This window comes from Artibeus jamaicensis, unplaced genomic scaffold (assembly GCF_021234435.1).
Source record: "Artibeus jamaicensis isolate MK-2021 breed Jamaican fruit bat unplaced genomic scaffold, CSHL_Jam_final contig_64, whole genome shotgun sequence".
Classification (NCBI taxonomy): Eukaryota; Metazoa; Chordata; class Mammalia; order Chiroptera; family Phyllostomidae; genus Artibeus; species Artibeus jamaicensis.
In genome coordinates, this window is record NW_026521911.1 from 12,561,258 (window position 1) to 12,584,475 (window position 23,218).

Sequence of the window (23,218 nt, forward strand, 5' to 3'; positions counted from 1 at the left end):
ATAATACATTGAAACATTTTTGTCTCTCACATAAAATGAAATTTCACAGAAAGAAAAATAGCCAATATCTGTCATCCACAGACAAAACAAAACAGACATTAAGCCATGGATGTCAATTCTGTTTAAGTGTCTACATCCATCTAACTCTGTTTTGCTATTGTTCAGAGATAACATTCTTTATGAATCATCATTATATCTATCTAACATCCTCATAAGCAGGACTTTTAAGAACAATCATAATGATAATTACTAAAAGTACTAATTTACCTTCTATGTCCACTAGTTAAGAGCACATTTTCCTTAGTTCATCTCCTCTCCACCCTCCACATCCATACACACACTTGCCAAAAACTACATTCACCCAGCTGTACACAAGTCTTCACCAGTCGCTGTACGAATATAAATGTGAATAACCTATACCTCTAGATCTTAAAGTGCTTACAATACTAAAGGTGCTTACAACTTTTTCCCAATTAAGCTCCATTGCATATTTGAAATAATAAAAAAGACACAGAGTACAACATAGATCTATAACATTCAAGAGACATAAAAAAAGAACACAGTATGTTTGGATAGGAGTAGGAAATCTGTAAGTGAATAAATTAGCATTCCTCCCCATGCCAGAACAGAAAGGAAGAGTTATATATTTAGGCTTTCTTCCTTGATGAAGCCCTCCAGTGACTTTTTTTTCCCTTTTTAATGTTCTCTAAAAGGCCAAGTCATACAGAGATTTAGCAGTGAGAGTCAACGTGTTTGATTAGGATAAGTAAATGGAAAATAGATTTTGATCAGTAAAATTATTAGGATTTCACCCTACAAATTACAGGACTTTTAATGCTATGTTAAAATAAATTGCATAACCTTCCTCTGCAATCAGAGTTGATTCTATTTCTTTCTTGTCATCTTCTGTTAGATTGGACCATATCCAGACTGTGATAATAATTTATTATAGTGCTTTAACTCAGCACCAACTGTATTTCCCCAACCTAAAGTCTTATTACCATTTGTGGACAGAAGATCCAAAATCTCACTAACTTCCACTGCCATGAGTGACATCCTAACAAAAGGATAGCTGAGTTATCACACAAAACCAGAAGTAATAACATTATAAAGCAGGAGCAGCAAACTTGAATGTTCCATGTTCCTTTTTTTTTCTTCAGATATTGCTCTTAGGTTGTTTCACCAACAAAATAACTTACCAGTTTGTATACCAAGTCCTAGGTGGTTCTAGTAATACCATGTTTCTCTCTATCTCACTGAGGGGTCAACACATAGACATCTGATACGCAGTTCATTAATCATCATCATTGCTATCATTTTCAGCACTTTTTATGTACTAAAGCACTATGAATTAAGCATTAACATAGATATTATTATTATCTCCATTTTATAGATAAGGAAACCGAGATGGAGGCTAAGAAGTTTACAAAACCAAGGTGATGGTGGTGTGGGGATTGCTGAAGTTTACACAGGTGTAAGTTACCACAGGGGTTCAATCAGCCCTAACTCCAGAGCACAAGTTCTTCACCACATGTTATCATTCTTGCCCAAGTTCTTGTCACCATAAAATGTCCAAGTTCTTTGCCTGTAAGATGTGCCTTGGAGAATTCACATTCTGTTAAATGACCACCTTTTAAAACAAGATATTGCTTTAAATTAGAATAATCTAGGCTAACCATGGAGGAAGTGATTTCTACCCAAAACTCAGATACACTAAAACCAAAAGCAGGTGAAAATAAAACTGAACAACAGGAATAGATATTACCAATATTTTAAAGTTATTTGACAACTCTATTTAAAATAAAATAACTAATGCATAGAAAAAACTAATGCAAAGATTTTAAAAGGTATAAGGAATAATAATCACCCACTGTAAAACATGCTATAAGAAGAATAGGTAAAACATCTATACCCAAAGATAAAAGCACTTTCCACCAGGGAATGTAAAAAAGCTTGAAGATCTGAAAATTGAGTTGTCTTTTAAAAAAATAAAAGTATTCTGGGAATTTAGAGGGAAGAAAGAGCAACCAGATGAATAAAATAGTAGACGTCAAGGGAAGCTCAAAATTAAGGAATCTCTCAAAGAACCACAAGGAAAGGCAACCTATGAGTAAAGAATACTGGTGAAATCAAGCTGGCGAGGCAGGCGCAGATCAGATCATAGAAGCTCAAAATACTGCACCAAGAATGTTATACTTATTTCCAAAATAAAGAGGAAGCACTGAAAGCTTTTTAGCGGGAGAGTTGGTACATACGTACTTTATTTTTGATTAAATTTATTGAGGTAACATTGGTTAATAAAATACAAGATATAAGAAACACTGTACACAGGACAATGACACCTCAGTCCCCTTCAAGGTAGGCACCTTGGGACCTCACACCATTCTACTAAATGCCACCAGCTGCCCTGTTGCATTTTCCTGAATCTCATTGACGATCTGAAATCTGTTCCCTTTCAAAAGTGATTTGAGTCCGCTCCTGACACTTAAAGGGCACGAACAGACCAAAAATGGCTCAAGAAGATCTCAAAGCCCCAGAGCCTATAAATCTAAGCGATGAAGAAATAGCAAAACTCTCAGACACACAGTTTAAAACACTGGTGATCAGGATCCTCACAGAACTGGTTGATTATAGCCACAAATTAAACAAATATATGAAGGCGAAACTAATTGAAATGAATGGAATTGCACAGGAAATCAATAGCAATGAAAAGGAAACTGGGACTCAAATCAATGGAGTGGACCAGAAGAAAGCAAATAATGGCCAAACAGAAAAGAGTCAAGAAGCAAGAATTCAAAGAAATGAGGAGAGTCTTAGGAACCTCCAGGACATCTTTAAACGCTCCAACATCTGAATTATAGGGGTACCAGAAGGGGGAAAGGAACAGCCACCAGTGGAAAACTTATTTGAACAAATAGTAAAGGAGAATTTCCCCAAGATGGCAAAGGAAATAGACTTCCAGGAAATCCAGGAAGCTCAGAGAGTACCAGAGAAGTTGGACCCAAGAAGGAACACACCAAGGCACATCATCATTACATTAGCCAAGATTAAAATGAAGGAGAGAATCCTAGAAGTAGCAAGAGCTAAGGGGACAGTCACCTACAAAGGAGTCCCCATCAGACTGTCAGCAGATTTCTCAAAAGAGACCTTACAGGCAAGAAGGGGCTGGAAAGAGGTATTCCAAGTCATGAAATCCAAAGACCTACAATCAAGATTGCTCTATCCAGCAAAACTTTCATTTAGAATGGAAGGACAGATAAAGTGCTTCTTGGATAAGATCAAATTCAAGGAGTTCATCATCGGCAAGCCCTTATTATATGAAATGTTAAAGGGTCTTATCGAGGAAAAAGAAGTTAAAGAAACATGAACAGTGAAAGGACAGCAAACTCACAGTTATTAACAACCACACCTAAAACAAAAGCAAACTAAAAGGACAGCTAGATCAGGAGTGGAAACATAGAAATGAAGATCTCAAGGAGGGTTAGCAACAGGGGAGTGGGAGGAGGAGAAGGGGGGAGAAGGTACAGAAAATAAGTAGCATAGACAGTAGATAGAAAATAGATGGGGGGGGCAAGAATAGCATAGGAAATATAGAATCTAAAGAACTTGAGACACATGGACATAAACTAAAGGGGGGGTAATGGTGGGGACGGGGGGTAGGATGGAGGGGAATGAAGGGGGGAATAGAACAACCGTAACAGCATAATCAATAAAAAAAAATTTTTTTTTAAGTGATTTGAGGTTTGGGAAAAGCCACTAGTCACAGGGTGCCAAATCTGGGCTCTATGGGTGCCGAGTCACACAGGTGATTTAATGTTTCACCAAAAAACTCTACACTAGATGTGATGCATGAGCAGGCTTATTGTCGTGATGAAGCTGCCAATCACCAGTTGCCCATAGCTGTGGCCTTCTGAATCATCTGAACAGTTTCCACAGAGGATCATTCAAGCTTAATGCAAAATCTGATGCACACTCATTGTATGAATGCAACAACCACACAGTACATGTGCTCACTCAACAGCATCTACCACCCCCACGGACTAGTACAGTGAAGTCATCATTGTGCACACATGTGCATTCCAGTGTACTCTCCTTGGCTGCCAGGTTACATCAATGTCACACAAATACTTCTCATTATATTAACAATGGCTGGACTTTTTCCAGACAGGCCACGTACATCTATGATCCATCATCTGTATATTATATTGTGTGTCCACCACCCAGAATCAAATCTTCCTTTGTCACCATATATTTGACCCTTTTACCACCTCCCATCTCTTTTCCTCTAGTAACCACCATACTGTTTTCCACAATGGCTGTAACAGTTCACATTCCCACCATCAGTGAATAGGGCTCCTTTTTGTCCACAACCATTCCAACACTTGTTATTACTTCTCTTGTTGAAATAGCCATTCTAACAGGTGTGAGGTGGTATTTCATTGTATTCCTGATTTGTATTTCCCTAATAGCTGGTGAAGTTGAGCATCTTTTCATATATCTATTAGCCATTTGTATGTCTTCTTGGGAGAAGTGTCTATTCAGGTCCCTCTACCCATTTCTTAAATCAATTTGCTTGTTGGTGTTAAGTGGTATGAGTTCTTTATATATTTTCTGTATTAATTCCTTGTCAGAGTTGTTGTTTGCAAATATCTTCTCCCATTTGGGTGGTTGCCTTTTTGTTTTAGTGGTGAGTGCTTTTGCTGTACAAAAGCATTTTAATTTGATAGACTTGTAGACCTTGGTCTTAGAGAGGATTTTACAAATTTAACTCCCAAGGCAAGGGAAATGAATGTAAAAAATAAATGAATGGGACTTCAAACACATATACTGGAAAAAGAGCATTCTGGCAAGTTTCTGTAAGTACAGAGGATTCTTTAAAATAAACATTTTCCTTAAAAGGATGGAAGAAAGAGGATGGTAAAGTTAATTTTTTAAATAAATTAATATTGGGGCTGGAATGATTACGAGGTGGCTTTAATTGTATTCTATGCATGTGAGACACTAAAAACTAAATGAGACTAATGTGTTTGCAAATCCAGTATGATGCTCATTTTCCATAGCAATTTAGAGTTACATACTAATTTAGACTCTACACTGAATATTTCTAAAATACGGTATTTAGATCATGCTTCTCTGGACAAGTTTACATATTTTTTTAATGAAAGCCTAAAATTACTTTACATTCTATTTGACATTGAAATTACAAAATAGTTCTTCAAACATTTACTCAGTGTCATGGATGGCAAGGTTGTATCCACTTTTTTGGCCCTATCTGTACGATGGATGAACTATTTATTTTGTAATATTTGCAGGAATGCTTTTTTATAAAAATCCTCCCCATGTAAATTTTCTTCATGAAATATTTTTAGTTGGCATATTCCATGACCTTTTACCTGTTTCTTAGTGCTCATGGAAATATTTAAGAAAACAATAGCCCTGGCTGGTGTGGCTCAGTGGATTGAGCATGGGCCTGGGAACCAAAGGATCGCGGTTCGATTCCCAGTCAGGGCACATGCCTGGGTTGCAGGCCAGTTCCCAGCAGGGGTCGCACAAGGGGCAACCACACATTGATATTTCTCTCCTTCTCTCCTTCCCTTCCCCTCTAAAGATAAGTAAAAAAATTTAAAAAAAAAACAATGATAGCTCACAGCTTCTGTACACAAATTATATGCCAGGCAACATGCTAAGCATTCTGCATGTACTATCTCATTTAGTCCTCGGAACAGCACCAAGAAATAAGCACTACAATTATTCTCCACTTCATAGTAAGGGTTAGAAGGTTAAATGACTTGCAGAAGGACACACACATGACAAGTAGTAAAACCAGATTCAAAACCCAGAAAGACTAATTCCAGAGCCTATGCTCTTAACCACTTGTTCCAGGGGGTTAAATAATTTCAATCTACAAAGTAGACTCTAAAGTATATCTCTATCAAATAGTCATATATAGTCCCTAAGTGACCTTTAAAGCAGTCATTCATATTACTTGAAACCATCCACTCGACATCACTTATTCAATAAGTATTCCGCGTGTATCTATTATATGTTAGGCAGTATTCTAGGTAATAGATGCACAGCATGAACCAAACAGGCAAAATACAGACAATATTCTAGTGGGAAATACAAAAAATGTACTATACAATACCAAAGAGGTCATGAATATTTGAGCAAAAATAGGTGTCTTGAAGAAAATTAAAGTATGCTCAGGACTGCTGTGCAAGGATTTGTCCAACCAGAACACACACAGCACCAGAACGGCGTCAGCCAGACATGGTACCAGAGCTACCACCCCACTCGGATGCTCTTTTTGAGCTGCAGAGTCTTGTTCTCTATGCCAGCCCCCTCTCCCAGCTTAACGACATCATGTCTTCTCTCCCAACAACATTATTTCCATTTTCCTCTCCTTTCTCTACTTCCATGCTTTGAGGAGATACCTGAAAACTGTGCCTTGTCCTTTATGATTTAGATCAAATCTCATTCTTTTGTGAAGTCCCTTGACTTAACCTCACTTCCTCCTCTGCACCATCTCTGAACCATATACATATTCTTATAACTGTATGCACCATACTATCTTTTATTTATTGGTTCACATCTTTCTTCTCCTAGACTATAAACTTTATTCATCTTGTTACCCTGAGCACCCAAAACTATCCCTGGCCCTATCTCTAAGTATGTACTCGTAAAAGTTGAAAAAATGACATGCTTAATATTACTGTGTACGATACAATAAAGAAAGTATCAGAATTAGCAGAAGAGGCTGACAAGGTAGATAGGAATTTAATCATGAAAATCTTCATGTGCTAGGTCAAGGAGTAAATATTTTATCTTGTAGGTAATGAACTGACTGGACAGAAGAAAGTTTTATATCTAGGTATACCTGGGCTTTCACATCCACCAATCGGACGTAGAAATTTAAGAAGCTTATTTAACTATAAGAACCATTAAATTTCTTCATCTGTTAACAGGAAGAGTAGTAACTATCTTATAGATTTGGTATGAGCATTAAAGACAATGTTTTTAATGCATGTAGCACAGTGCCTGACACACACACAAATATACAATAAATGGTCCCTATCATTACTGTAAATGATATAAGGACAGAAAGAGCAGAGCAGGGACAAATCTGTTTTGTGCAGATCATTCTGTGAGGGTACAAAATATAAATTTCTAGGAAAAAGAAACTAGTAGTTGGAAAAGCACCAAAATAAGGCTATTTTAAAATTCTCCAGAAGAAAACTTATGAATAACCTCAAGTAAGAAAGGAACAATGAGAATGGGGCCCAGAGGATAAACATGAAGATATTGAGAAAAACAATTGATAGGAGTTGGTAACAAATCAGATATGAGAGATTTTTAAATAACAATGAAGGGTAATTAGAAATATCAGGAGGGTAAAGATCAGATATGTCAAGTAAATGGTGGGTTTTGTAATTAAAGAAGATGCTTCTGGTCTGGATGGCAGTGTAGGTAAACATGGCTCACCTCTTCACAAAATCACAACTAAAATATAGAACAACCATCACTCAAACCGTCAGAAATCGTGTTGAATGGCAGTCTGACAACTATGGAATTAAGAAACCACATCCATCCAGACTGGTAGGAGGGGCACAGACATCAAACAGGCTGGTCCCTCACCCACATGTGGTGAACAAAAATTCAGGAGCGATATCTCAGGAATGAGCAGGCCCAGCCCCACACCAGACCCCCCCCCCAAGTCCAGGGTTTCAGTGCCAGGAAGATAAGTCCCCCAGCTTCTGGCTGCAAAAACCAGTGGGGATTGAGTCAGTGGAAGAACCTGCTTCAGCCCCAAGCCATTCCTCTTAAAGAACCCACACATGGACTCACCTATTCAGACACACCCTCCGAGCTCCAGCACTGGAGTGGCAGCTTGAAGGGCACCAGTGGCATACTGGGAGAGTCTGCAGTGTCTGCCATTGGGGTGAGCAGAGGCCATTGTCCCTTTTTGGAGCTCTCCCCCAAGAGACCCACTGAGCTGGCAGGCTGGTACCATATAGAAAACTCCATCAACCTAAATAACACTGTTTTACCTGCCTTGGGATCCCCAGAGACTCTGACCCACCCCACTTACAGGCCCACCCAATCTGCTTTTCCATATGAAAAGCTGGTCTTGTCTCATGCTTCAAAACTTCTTAAATCCTCTCAAACAAGCAACAGCTGGACTCAATGAGTCCCAAGCCCAGCACTACCAGCAGCCAGATTAGTTTCACAGCTGGGCTTTTCCTGGGAATCTCCAAGCCCACAAGTAGCAGCCCTCTCAGATTAGTTTATAGCTCAGGAAGGGGGGGGCCAGGTAAACTATAGGTTGGGGCTCACCTTGGCCTGCTCCCCCCAGAATCCTCAGGGCCAGCATACTCAGTGGACAGCTACAGACCACTTTGGAGTACCACCACCCTGCCCCTGCACAACTGATCCTCTACACAGGGCAGAAGTTGGTGGTCAGTGGTCACAGCCAATCCCTGCAGATGACTGGCCTGGGTAAATCCCTTCCATCGATCTGCCAGCAGCAACCAAGGCTCAACTACAAGAGAATGGTGTACTCAGCCCACACAAAGGGTGCACCTCAAATCCCCAGCTTACGTGATAAGGGAGGCTGTGCCACCAGACCCTATAGGACACCTACTACAATAGGCAACACTACCAAGACACGGAGTCGAAGTAGCTCTAATACACAGAAACAAATACAGAGAGACTGCCAAAATGAGGAAACAAAGAAAGATGGCTCAAATGAAAAAAACAGATGAAAACTCCAAAAAAAGAGCTGAACAAAATGAAGACAAGCAACCTATCAGATACAGAATTCAAAACACTGGTTATAAGGATGCTCAAGGAACTTAGTGAGAACCTCAGCAGCATAAAAAAGATCCAGTCAGAAATGAAAAATTCACTAACTGAAAAAAGGAACAATTTACGGGGAAACAATAGTAGAGTGGATGAAGCTGAGAATCAAATCAATTGTTTGGAACATAAGGAAGCAAAGATCAACCAATTCAAAACAATAAGAACAAAAAAGAATACAAAAAATGAAGGTAGTACAAGCAGCCTCTGGGACAACTTCAGGGGGTTCAACATTCACATGATAGGGGTGGCAGAAGAAGAGAATAAGCAAGATATTAAAAATCTATATAAAAAAATGAAAGAAAACCTCCCTAATTTGACAAAGGAAATAAACATGCAAGTCCACAAAGCACAGAGAGTCCCAAACAAGTTGGACCCAAAGAGGACCACACCATGATACATCATAATTAAAAGCCAAGGGTTAAAGATAAAGAATCATACAAGCAACAAGAAAAAGGAGACAGTTACCTACAAAGGAGTTTCCATAAGACTTTCGGCTGATTTCTCAAAAGATACTTTGCAGGCTAGAAGAGTCTGGCAAGAAGTATTCAAAATGATGAAAAGCAAGGACCTACACCTAGATTACTTTATCCATCAAAGCTACCACTTAGAATGGAAAGGCAGATAAAGTGCTTCCCAGACAATGTAAAGCTAAAGGAATTCATCATCACCAAGCCATTATTACATTAAACATTAAAGGGACTTATTTAAGAAAAAAATGAAAACTATGAATGTTAAAATGACAACAAACTCACAAATATCAACAACCGGATCTAAAAAATAAAAATAAAAACAACCTAAGCAAACAACCAGAACAGGAACTGAGTCATAAGTATGGGGATCATTTGGAGGGTTATCAGTTGGGAGGGGGAGGAGGAGAGAGGAGGAAAGGTGCAGGAATCAAGAAGCATAATTGGTAGGAGCAAAATAGGATGAGGTTAAGAACAGTATAGGAAATGCAGAAGCCAAAGAACTTATGTGCACGACTCATGGACATGAAGTAAGTGGGGAAGAGATTACTGAAGGGAAGGAAGGTACTGGTCTGCAAAGGGAAAATATTGGGACAATTGTAACAGCATAATCAATAAAATATACTTTAAAAAAAGATAATTCTAAGAGCATGACAGGAAGGGCAGTAGGGTAAGAGAGGTGAATGTGATGAGCCTGGACCAGCGTGTGACAGAGCAAAACATAGAAAGAGATATTAGAAAGCAGGGGTTTGTACCTTGTTGGAAATTAGATGAAAAGGCATAAAGCTATACTAGTGAAAGATGTGTGTTCATTGAGGGCATTCCCATTAATAAATGGCTTAGAGATCTAATCAACCTTGAAGTTCCAATTAAGTGTATGTGAAATATTATTGATTCCATCACGTATCACGGTCTCAGACTTGACTCCTCAAGTAAAACATCTGGTCTGATTTTTTTTGACTCTGTAGTAGTTAACTTCTTTTACTTTTGGTTCATATTCAAGAAAATTGTTTACACCGTTCAAGCCATTTGTGCTTCATGTGGCTTAGAAAGTAGATAAATAACAAAGAAATGAATAAACCTAAATCATGAGTGAATTTTTCCTTGTTTAAATTTTTCTAGTTCAAGCAATTACCCACACTAGAGTTGAAAAAGCTTATTTTATTTTAAGGAATCATATTGTCTTTTGAAGGAAAAAAAGGTCAAATAGAACCTGTAAATAAATACATAAAAGAAGACAAATGTATTTCATTATCATTGGTCAAAAATTGGAAATCTATCCAAGAACTTAAAAATTACCTATGTCTTAATAAAATTGAAAAAACATTATTATTATGTCTAACAATAGTTTTAACTCCACTATTTGCTTCAGGATTAATGGCTACTGATGTTCATTTCAAATATTTAAAGAACAAGATTGATGATTTTGATAAACTGTTAAACAATCTTGTAGTTTATTAATATGTAATAGAAAAGTATTTAATATTGTATGACCTTGAACAAGTTATTTGACCTCTCTGTACATCAGTTTCCTTACCTGAAATTGAGGAAATTATTGTTGTAGACCAATTCTTTAAATTATGATTTTCTATGAATCTGTGAAATAATAAATTATGACACTATAAGTACTATCTCAAGGCACAGTTCTTACTTATACAGAAATTCCCATTTTATTAAAGTGGCAGAAAGCTGCTCGGAGCAGTATGTGCTAAAAGCTATAACTGAAAACAAAGTATTATGGAAACACATCAGTTTAATCCTACAGGACAGAAACTAGGTTTCAATGAGTTTATGAGCCTCCTCAACAGTCGGGAAAAATTTCTTAAAACCTTCCACTCTGTGTTGATGTGAGAATTTTATAAGCCCTTTTCTCAACAACCTTAGAACTGGTTCCTTTAGGGCCACACATACAACTATGCATTCTATACAATACGCAAAGGCACCCAGACAGGGAGATAGGTTGGATCTTGTCTCCTAGATGAGTCATGCATCCTCACATGAGGCTGTGGTAGGGCTGTGATCTATCTTCTTTAAACAAAGTTACCACCTTCTCTTCAAGCCAACTACCCTTACAGGTAGGTCTGCACAGAAAGGATGATTTTCTCATGAACACATTAGGCTACCAGAGTCCCCGCGTTTGCCTGTCTTGAAAAGTATTATATACTCCAGGTACTAACACCGAAGTTTGCTTTCGCTCTGCTTTGCTCCAGCAACCATTCTCACACTCTTTTCTGGGCATCAATAGTTATAACCAAGACTGCTTTCCTGAATCTATTTGCCTGAGTCTCTGTATCAGAAGCAGAGTTGGACTATTTTGTCCCTAAGGGCATTACTGCAACTCTCACACACTACTACTTTTAATCCATTCACTTGGACTTAGTTATATCACAACTTCCTGAACTTGATCCCTTGAGTGAGAAAGGGTCAGGGACAATTTAGGATTTCATTATTTTCAGAGACTTCCCACCCTCCCCTTTTTTCAATTTATGTAAAATAATTTTTTTAATTTAGACTGAGATTTTAAAAAATAAGATAATTAAAATAAACCTTTTGCCCTGGCTGGTGTGGCTCAGTGGATTGAATGCCAGCCTGAAACTGAAATGTTGCCAGTTCAGTTCCCAGTCAGGGTACCTGCCTGGGCCTGTGGGCCAGGTTCCCCATTGGGGGCAGAGGAGAGGCAACCAATAAGTATATCTCTCCCACACTGATGTTTTTCTCCCATTCATTCTCCCTCCTTTTTCTCCTTCCCCTCTCTCTAAAAATAAATAAAATCTTTAAAAAATAAAAATAAAAACTCTTAAAGTAAGGTGTTCTTTCCTCACCACTCATTAAAATCATTTATAAAAACTTATGTTAAAAATGTCTACATCCAAATTCTGAACCCACCACATGTAGTCACATGGACTTGGAAAAGTTAACCTCTCGGCCTGTTTATGTGTAAAGCAGGTGATAATTCCTCCTTTGAGGGACAGTTGTGAAGATTAAGAACATCTGGCTGGCAGCCAACATTAGCTCAATGGCCACGATTCTCTTTTGTTAAGAAAACTATCGAAATAATTAGCTATGTGGTCTTGCCAATAAACTGTGTAAGAAAAAATGACCTTGAGTTGTTACTTGTATTTGGATTTTAACTTTTCATTAATTGTTATTATTTTATTTTTATCAAGTATGCTAATGTAATGAAAATCCTTCCATTGATGTCATGTACACAAAATAAACAAAACATGTGTCTCTCTTTTTTTTAAAAAAGTGACTGTCTCTTTTTAAAAAATAATGCAATTACTTTTATTTTTAGTAGTTCATTTTGATTGTATATTTTTCCATTACCATTTATCCCTCTTATACCCTCCGCTATCTTCACCCACCCCCTCCACCTCACAATCTCCACACTATTATTCGTGTCCCTGAGTTCTCTCTTTTTTTCTGCCCTATCACTCCACCCCATAACAGCTCCCTCCGCTCAGAGCTCTGAGTATGTTTCTGTTTTTGTTTGTTTGTTTGTTTATATTGTTCTTTAGATTCCACATATGAGCGAAATCATACAGTATTTCTCTTTCTCTGACTGGCTTATCTCACTTAGCCAACTTATCATATATCTTCACTTCTCCTCACTTATCTCACTTATAATGTTCTCCGGGTCCATCCATACTGTCACAAAGGGTAAAATGTTCTTCTTTTTTATAGCCAACTAGTATTCACTGATGCAATTATTTTTAAATGCCAAGAATATGAAATCATGTGGCTGTTATAAATATAAGAAATTATACCAAGTTTTGGCCTACATTTTAAACAAGAATTGTAAAACAAAGATAGTGCTGGTACTCCACCGTCCTGGATTCTACCGGCAGCAGCACACTCGTGACTTGCTGCTGGAGAAGCTCCTTCAAGTGCTGTGGCAGCAGGATGGTCAGCAGGTTCTCAGTTCAGGAGCACAAGGCAAGATGGTGTCAAACGAGGTGAACTGAGAACAAGAGTCCTGCCACCCCCGATTTCTGCAATCTCAGTAACCCAAGCCAGCACTTAACTCTTTTTTCGAAATATCTATCAATGCCAGCACTTCATGGCATTCAAAAGAGAGTCATGCCTGAAAAATTAGAGCCTCTCACCCAAGAGCTCACAATTCAATAGAGCAAACAAAAGCGAACTGTGATTGTTGTTACACATGAGGGGTTTTTTAAAGAGCATTGAAAATACATGAGAAGGCTAGAGGAGTAAGGTCTGGTGGGAGGACGAGGCGTGGTATGAGGCTGTCTTTGGCAGGAATAGAAGTGGGAGCGGGCACCTGTGAAGGCCGGGAAGTACAATGAAGTCGGCCTGTGACTCAGTCAGGTCCCGTGGGCGCGGAGTGGCGGAGTGAAACACTGAGTAAGAGGTGTAATTTAAAAGGAGGACTTTGTAACTCACCCTGGAGTTGATAACAATAACGGATTAAACAATCTTTGAATGGTCTATGTTAAATCTCACAATAACCGCATAAGGAAGCTGCTAATATAGAATGTCTTTTGTAGATGAATAAACTAAGAAACACAAGTGTTAACCATTTATCCAAAGCCACATAGGTAGAATTTTGAAAAACCTGTGATAAGAAACTTTAGGAATCTGACTCTAGAATTTGGGTATTTAACCACAATGCTCCACCCACTGCTGTTCAAGCAGAGATCCAATATAAAGAAGAAAACATTGTTTTTAATTTGAGATATAGTTTATATCAATAACAGAAGTTTTTTTAATAACCCCTAACTTTTCTAGGTTCTCACTTACATGGTCCTCTACATTACACAGTATAGGAAACAAAACATACTATTAAGTATGAAATAAAAGCACAACTAATGTTTAGTATATCTTTTCATTATTATTATTCACGTAGACGTTAAAACACTCAGAAAAGAAGACAGCAGAAAGCTAGTAGGAACTGGCTTCGGCAGAGCTTCCTGGAAGATTTTCCAAGACACTTTCGCTGATCTTTCTTCCACCTTAGGAGCAGGCAAGCTTTAGGCTTCGTGATTCAGCCATGGATCACATGTTTTGTTTCTCTGTACCTCCTTGTACAAATTCTAATTCAAATACACTATGTATTCATTCAATGGCGTTTATATCCCCTTCCTCTACCTTTGAACAAAAACACTTACAGGCTTAAGTTACAAGAGTGTCACAGAGAACACAATCATTAGTACCCACCCATAGGGAATGCTCTACAAATAGAACAGATGGCAATTTTCTGTGCAGTAATATTCAGGTGGGCAGCCCTGCCATACCCCACCCCATTTCTTTTTAACCTGGTCTGTTAATACCACCTTTGGAAGAGAACATTCTCCCCACTTAGAGAGCAAAATGGCAAGTATTCTTTCATATACCAATGACCTTATTTTAATAAGGAAGGGCCCTTAACAGATATCTGGCCCCAGTTATTAATTTCTATCAGAAAAATAGAAATAAATTATCCTGAAATCAAAGCCATCAGTTTAGTGTCCTACACCTCTCCCCCACTTCATCTTATGCTAAAAGTCCCACAAAACAAAAATTAATTCTTTTTATTTATAATATACATTTTACAACCAGGTTCTCTTAGAATTTCTGAAAAGAACTTGGTACTCTACATTTAGAGGCTCAAATTTAGAGATGCCAGAGCTACTTTCCTACCATTTTATTTTTAATTAACCAGGGTGTACTTTTGGTTTCGCTAGCTTTGGAGCAGAGGTTAGAAAGAAGTTGTGACTCATGGCAAAGGATGGTGGGGGAAGCGGAGAGATCACAGGGAGATTTGTAGACTATGCCAAGGAGTTTGGGCTCTGTCTGCTTTTCAGTTTGGTGCTGTGAGGTGTTAGCTGAATTTTCTGAGGGCAAAGAATCATTCCAAACATCATCTATTATAAACATTACTGTACCACTGGTATCACTTCACTTTTAAGTCTGTGAACACTATCCCAGGTGCACAGTGGTTTGCTCTTCATTTTTTCCATTGAGGAAACTGCATAAATGAATAGAGATATTTTTAAATTCCATATTTTAAAAGTTTGAATGTGGAGAAACTAGAACCTACATATGTTGCTGGTGGAATTTTACAATGGGGAAACCATTTGAAAAAATTGGCAGTTTCTCAAGAAGTTAAATAGTTACCATTTGATCCAACAATTCCACTCCAAGGTACAGCCCCAAAAGAAATAAAAGCACAAACTTCCACAAAAATCTGTACAAGAATGCTCACAGTGGCAATATTTGTGGTAATCAAAATGTGAGAACAACCTGAATGTCCATTGACTAATGAATGGACAAAGAAAGTGTGTACCACCCCAATAATAATAACTGATTCTTACTAAATAATATTCAACCATAAAAAATGAAGAATTGACACATGTTCCACCATAGGTGAACCTTGAAAATATTATCTTAAGTAAAAGAAGAAGACAGTCACAAAAGGCCACATATTATATGATTTCATCTATATGAAATCTTCAGAATAGATATAGCTATAAAAACAGAAAGCATATTAATAGTACCCAGGAGCTGGGCACAGAAAGAAATGGGGGGTGATGAGTAATGGGTATAGGGTGTCTTTTAAGGTTATAATGTTTTATAATAAGTGATAATTGATGGATGCACACATATGAAAATATACTAAAAGTAACTTCATTATACATTTTCAAAGGGGACTTTTATAGTATGTGAATTATATCTCAATAAGCTGTTACTCAAAGAAATTACTAAAAAAAGAATTTGATATGCCTGAAATGTGGAGATTATAAGAGAGAAGGCAAGAGAGACAGGTTGGGGCCATATTATAAAAGGCATCACTGCTCCAACATGCTACCCTGACTTTTTACTTTAGCCTATGAATGGTAGAAAGCAAAGAAATAAGTAAGCATATGAGATTCAGAAAGATAAAGTATTGAGACCACTGCTAATCTTAGTGGAAATAATATACTTAATATTTTTGTACATGTAGATTTAAGTTACAATGAATGACTTTCACTTAACCTGTTGGGTTATTTCACTCATTTTTAATGAACTCATAGAATTTAGAACTAAAAATAATATTACAAATAATTTAGGCCAATTTCCTCATTTAATCAGTAAGGAAACTAGGTCTAGAGAAGGAACTCGCTTGCCCAATGTCATACAGATAACGGCATCATTGTTTAAAATATGTTTTCTTTAATAAATATCCATTATAATATATATGAATAGACTACATAAAAACTGGATCAGTAAATAACTTCAAAATGTCCCTCAAGTCCCTTGAGATGGCTCGCAAAACTACTACTGATTTGACATTTGTAATGGAACAATTAGTAGAGTAAGCATAAAAAATAAATTTGAATCCATAAACAATTACACTGAATAATTTTTAATTTGATTCACTGCCCTCTAATCACAAAAAAGTTCCACTTCAGCCAAATTCCGCATCATGAATTCAGTGCCCCTTTACTTCTACTACTCCCACTCTTCTGCAATTATTCCATATCCTCTTCTTGGGGAATTGGTAACAAAATCCAAGAAATGCCAAGGAATTTAGTTCAGATGTAAATAAAGTTATTTGGGTTATTTCTGTCTCTACTTTTAAAAAATCATAATATGGAACAGTGTGCCATTACCAAAATCCCCACAGACTTCTCGGCTTGATACCTGCAGTCATTTAGAGGAAGGACTAAGGGGAAAAAAATCGGTGACTACCTCACAGCTAACTTGTTTATAATAATTTCAGAATTGAGAAAACCCATCTACATATGTATACCCACAAAGAAAGAGAAATAAATTATTTTCAAAATAGCAGCTATTTACTTTTGTCCTGCTGGTGCTTTCTTTTCCTTTCTATTTTTTTAAAGATTTTATTTATTTACTTTCAAAGAGAGGGAAGGGGAGGGAGAAAGAGATGGAGAGAAATATCCTGATGTCAATGTACAAGAGATACATAGATCTTTACCCTCTTGCATGCTCACAACTGGGGACCTGGCCCACAACCCAGGCATGTGCCCTGACTGGGACTCAAACTGGCCACCTTTCGGTTCACAAACCGGCACTCAATCCACTGAGCCACACCAGCCAGGGCTTTCTTACCCTTTCTTTTTTCTTGCTGCCCTCATCATTTTAGCTACTTTCAGTGAGATTATAGTTACAATTCTAAATTAACTTCTGAGTTCAACCTAACTAGGAATTACACCAAAAGATATTGGGCACCACCTCCATTGTTAAGCCATCTCCTGGAAAGACATTATGTTCAAGAACACCCCCACAGACCTGCACAAAATTGTGTGTACAAAGGGACTTGCAAATAAACAGAATGATAGCTGTGTACTTAACTAGTCGATGAACTGTGCAAGATCCTTTAAAGCTAAAAATGAATAAAATAAGAAATTTTAGTTTATGTGTAAAGAAAATTTATGAGTGAGGCTGCATCGTTCAAAGTAAATACTCATATTCACTATCAGCTTTATCTTTCCTTTGTAAGGTTACATAATATATGATAACATGGACAGTAAAAAGAAAGCTGACCTGTCTGTTAGCTCTGGGTTTTAGAGTAACATTTAAGTTCCTCAAAGGTCTCTTTTAAATCTTAAATTCTATAATTCTGTTATTCTTCATTTTTCCTTTTTGTCATAGCACAAATCATTGACATGATGTTTCATGGCCAAAAATATCAAAGTAAATAATTTCAATACTGAATTAATGTTTTAAAGAGTATAAGTCAGTCCCAGCCCAAGGGCATTTAAAAAGAAATGAAAATAGTCAAATATATCAGTCACATTCACTTAAGATACTATGTCTACATATGTGTTTGTATAGGTATGAATTTAAATGTTTGGAAGAACACCCATTAAAATACTACTGTCTCAGGGTGATATTATTGCAACGGGCAGCTATTGGTGATTGACTCTTACACTTCTCTATATCTGAATATTTCACAGTAAAAATGTAAATTGTAAATTTGTAAGCCTTTTACAGTCTAAGATACAAAAAGACTAAATGAAGAAGGTGGTATGGGGGGAAAAGTGTGCCATCTTTGATGAGCATGTCCACCAACACCAAGACGTATCTTGTCCATGGGACGGAGACAGTGGATGAGGAAGTTAATTTTGACAGTGTCTCTTGGGTACTGGATAGGTTGCAGGTAGAGGGCAAAAACAATTGAGTATTCCCTTTGACTTTCTAGGCACCGTGGGGGTGTCTGGCATGCTGCCAAGTGCAGGGACACCAGAAGTCCCTGAGAGTCACGTCTTGAGTTATAAGTAGATCAGCTAGATGGCCTGTAGAGGCGGTATTGGGTCAAAGCTGAAATATTTGCATGATGTTTTCCTACCAACACAACAACTGAATTATTTGGGCAAAATTCTCATCCCTGCTATCCAGCATCATAACAGGCTTTCTCTGGGTAATTCTTAAGTTCAAGGTTGGTTCCTCTTATTAAACCACTAAAAAAAACCCTTTCCTTAGTCCTTACCTCCCTGTCAGATTTAAGGCTGTAGCTTCTCATATGATGGACATTAGGTTCCTGAATGCCATGTATCTAAACTGAGCAGAAACAAGTTAAATCACATGTATCCTGAGAAAAATGTTCTCAGAGAAAATTGTCTCTTATAGTTAAGGAAAAAATATAGAAATAGAATTGGTACAACCATATTCCTTAAAGCCTTCAAGTAGCTCCTTGTTATTTTCATGATAAAATCCTAACAGCATTGTCAGAATATCTGGAGGAGGTAAACTATATATAACTGACATGTTTGTTTTGAAAAATTTTCCCAAATTATTCTATCAGTGCCTATTGTCTGTGGAGAATCACTGAAGTAGATAATATTTGTATATATTATAAATATTAGATAGTATATGCCTTAAAGATAAATCTACTTTCAATGTAGAAATATGAAGAGCAATAATTAAGCTATTATGTTATCCAAAAATATGAATTAATATAAACACATAAGTAGCAGTAAGAGTTAGAAAAAAACCTGTTTAATGCAGTACAATCACTCTAAATATAATTTTTTCCAGTCATGATTAGTTCAGTATTTTTCAGACTTGAGCTCTTTTAATGAAAAAATAATTAGCCCTGGATGGTGTGGCTGGTGGATGGAGTGCCAACCTGCAAACCAAAAGGTCGCGGGTTCAATTCCCACTCGGGGCACATGCCTGGGCTATGGGCCAGGTCCCCAAGTGTGGGTGTGTGAGAGTCAACGGATCCATGTATCTCTTGCACACCAATATTTCTCTACCTCTCTTTCTCCCTCCCTTCCCCCTCTCCAAAAAGTAAATGAATAAAATTGTTTTAAAAAATTCAGAACCTTATTTAATAAAGTTTGAATCTTAAAAAAATTATTTTAATAAAAATAAAATAACGATCATGGACTCCCAGTGTTGCTTTAAACATTCAATAATTCAGTCTAAATTTAAAGAGATATAAAATATTATGCATGTAGTTTCTTTATAACTATAAAATTAATACAAATATATAAATTACATATACGGAAAACTACAAAAACATTGACAAATTAATAACATTTTATAAGACAGATGATACTGCTTTGCCGAAACTAATGTGTTGATGTTGCATGTAATAGTAGGGAGATATAGCATCAAATTCAGATTTATATTTAATTTATTTCTGAATGTTTACTCAATAACAGAGCATTCCTATTGAGATGTCCAGTGTGACAACATGCACAGGAAGTGACTGAAGCTCTTATCTCACTGCAAGCATACATAGAATGCTGCATAACACAGCCCCCAAATATCAAGTACATGTCAATGCTAAAAAGAAGGAATTGGAAGTCCCCATGAGAAAAACAGAAGGAACTCAAGTAATAACAGTAAGCTGAGTTAGTCACAGAAGTATCAGACCCAGCCAATCGAGGTCTGTCCAGAAAGTGTCCATCCATGTGCTATGAAAAATAGAGACATTTATTGAAGAAGATACAGGATACAAGAAACATTGTACATGGGACAATGATACCTCAGTCCCCTTCAAAATAGGCACCTTGGGACTCATACAGTTCTCCCAGCATCACTTCCACTGTTCAAAACACACTGCAAAATCCTTTGTTGCAATCGCCATCAGTTGCCTTGTCATATTTTCCCAAATTTCATCAATGGTCTGAAATCTCTTCTCTTTCAAAAGTGATCTAGTTTTGGGAAAAGCCAGAAGGCCCAGGGCGCTAAATCTGGGCTGTAGAGGGCCTGAGTCACCTGGGTTGCTGATCTTTGTTGACTTCATCCCGTACATATTCCACATTCTCAGGTGCTCAGCTTGTTGCAGGCCTTCCAGAATGTGGATCAATTTCAATAGATTCTCAGCCATCTCTGAAGCATTTGTTTAGCCACACTTTTATTTAGCATTTTAATCCAATGCTGCACTCATTGCATTATCCCCAAAACCCTTCTGAATCGTGCAAACAGTTTCCACAGAGGAATGTTCAAGCTTAATGCAAAACTTGATGCAGATTCATTGCTCTACTCAGTCATTTCAAATGCGATGGCCACACAATACACATGCTCACTCAATGGTGTCTACTGCCCCCACTGACTAGTACGGTGAGGTCATTCACACATATGCATTCCAGTCCACCCTCCTTGGCTGCCAGGTTACATCGATGTTGATGTTGTGCAAATCATTCTCGTTATACTAACGATGGCTGGAGTTTTTCTGGATAGACTTCATATGTAATCCTAAAGCATTGGGTTCACAGTTTTAATGCCTTGACAAACAGGCAGGATCTAGAAATAAAACTTCCTCTATTAGAAGCTAAAAGTTTCCTATTCATGAAATAGAGTTTTAAAAAAAAATGCCTCCACCTTCCAGGCCAAGAAACACCAAGAACAATAATGTTCATCACTGTGAGTACTGGTAAGTGGGAAAGAAAGTGGGACTCCTGAAACATCCAACAAACACATGTAAAACTCTTCTTTAGGGATATTTCTGCAACATATCTGACTCTCATGGAAAAAAAGACTCCTGTTGAAAATTATCTCACAAAGTTTACAAATCATATGAGGACCTGATTCACCAAAATGGAGTGTCAGTAGACATAACAAATGGGTTTGTTTCCTTTCCAAAAAAAATGTTTTTAATATAACAACTTGAGATTATTTAATAAAAATATTCTGGGAGTTATTTTAAAAGGTAAAAGAAGAGGGAGGGGGGAGACAGGGTGGGGGGGCTGGGATGGGAGAAATAAACAAAAAAATGTACTTGAAAAATAACTAAATAAAAACTTTTTTAAAAAGAAAAATAACTAAATAAAATTATTAAAATTAAAAATTAAAAAAAGGTAAAAGAAGAAACAAAAATATATCAGAAAAAACATCATGGAAGCAATTTTTAAAAATATAACTTTTAGAAATAAAAAAATTATCAAAATTTTAAGTCTCAATGAGACTTAGATCATAGATTAGGTATATTTGAAGAAAAAAGTATTACATGGGAAGATGGGCTTGAGAAAATTATCCAGAATGCAACACAATAAAGAAATAGAAAATACAAGTGAGAGGATGAGAGGCATGAAGAACAGCATAGGAAAGGCAAAAATGTCCATTTAAGTAAGTGTTATTATAAGACAGAGTAAGAAAAAGAAAATATTGAAAAAGCTAATAGCTAATAATATGCCCCAATTGGTTTAAAAACAAAAAAAATCAGGTTCAGGAAGCAAATGAATCCCGAGTGAAACATTTTAAAAAGAGATACACACACACACACACATATATGTACATATATACATATAGAGAGAGAGAGAAATTGCAAATATCAAAGGCAGAAAGAAAATGCTAAAAACAACTTCTGAGAAAAGACACACTGAATGCAACAGAAAAACAATTAGAGACTAACCTAATTATTATATTTATTCACAAGTATTTGTCGACTACCAGGCACTGTTCCAGGCCCTGGGGATATAGCAGTGAACAAAACTAGCAAAATATCCGTGCCTTTCTGGAGCTTACATCCTGATGATGGGAATAGAATAATATCTACAAAGTACAAACTTAAAGTAAATGCAAGCCCAGAATTCTAATCTTTTTCTTTCATTCAATAAGTTTTTATTAAGTACTCTTCATGTGCCAGACACTGTTCTAGGTTTGGAATACATAAATGAGCAGGTAAACAAAAATTCTTCCTACATCCATCAAGCTTACCTTCAGTTGGAATAAATAATAAACATAAAAATATGTAAAATATACAATGTTAAAAATGTATGATTTATTTATACAGTCTAAAATTAAGTAGGAAACGTGAAGGAGAGAATGGGAGTTAGAGTTGAGGCTAGAGTAGGTTGCAATTTTAAAAAGGTGACAGTGAAGTCTGACTAAGAAGGTGACTTTTGAGTAAGAACTTGAAGAAATTCCAGATACACTAACATTCAAGAGTAAAATAAAGATGTTTTCAAAGGAAAAAACTGACATTGGTAGACTCCTACTGAAATACAATAAATTACATGTGAAAGAAACTACAAAAAAAGGAATGGGATATAAAAGGAAGTTAAAGGAAAAGGAAATGTTAAAGGACAATGTTCCTTTCATGTATACATTAAACACAAAAATTATCTACATTATTTAAATTTCCATTTTATAATAGATATACACATATTTAGAAATCAACAGGACATGAAAATATGTAGGTAGCATATAAAGTGCTACTTAACAAGGAAACTTATAGTTAAAAGTGCACATATTAGAGAAGAAAAAACACAGGAAACAATTAGCCAAGATTCCAACTTCGATTTTTAAAAGGACAATCGATTAAACCAAAGAAAACAGAAGGAAGCAAATAATACAGATGTGGATCAAATTTAATACAATATATCAGTAAAACCATCAAACTTCTAACAACATTGATCATGAAAGAAATGAGAGAAAACAAAAACAAACAATATTAGAATAAGACATTTACAAGTAGAAATATATGAATCATA

General features: G+C 36.7%; 1 protein-coding gene across 8 annotated transcripts in view; it reads right to left on the reverse strand.

Annotated features, from left to right (window-relative positions):
• The window catches only part of DLG2 (discs large MAGUK scaffold protein 2), a 1,926,133-nt gene that overhangs the window by 1,853,182 nt on the left and 49,733 nt on the right, over positions 1-23,218 (reverse strand). The window lies entirely within an intron of this gene.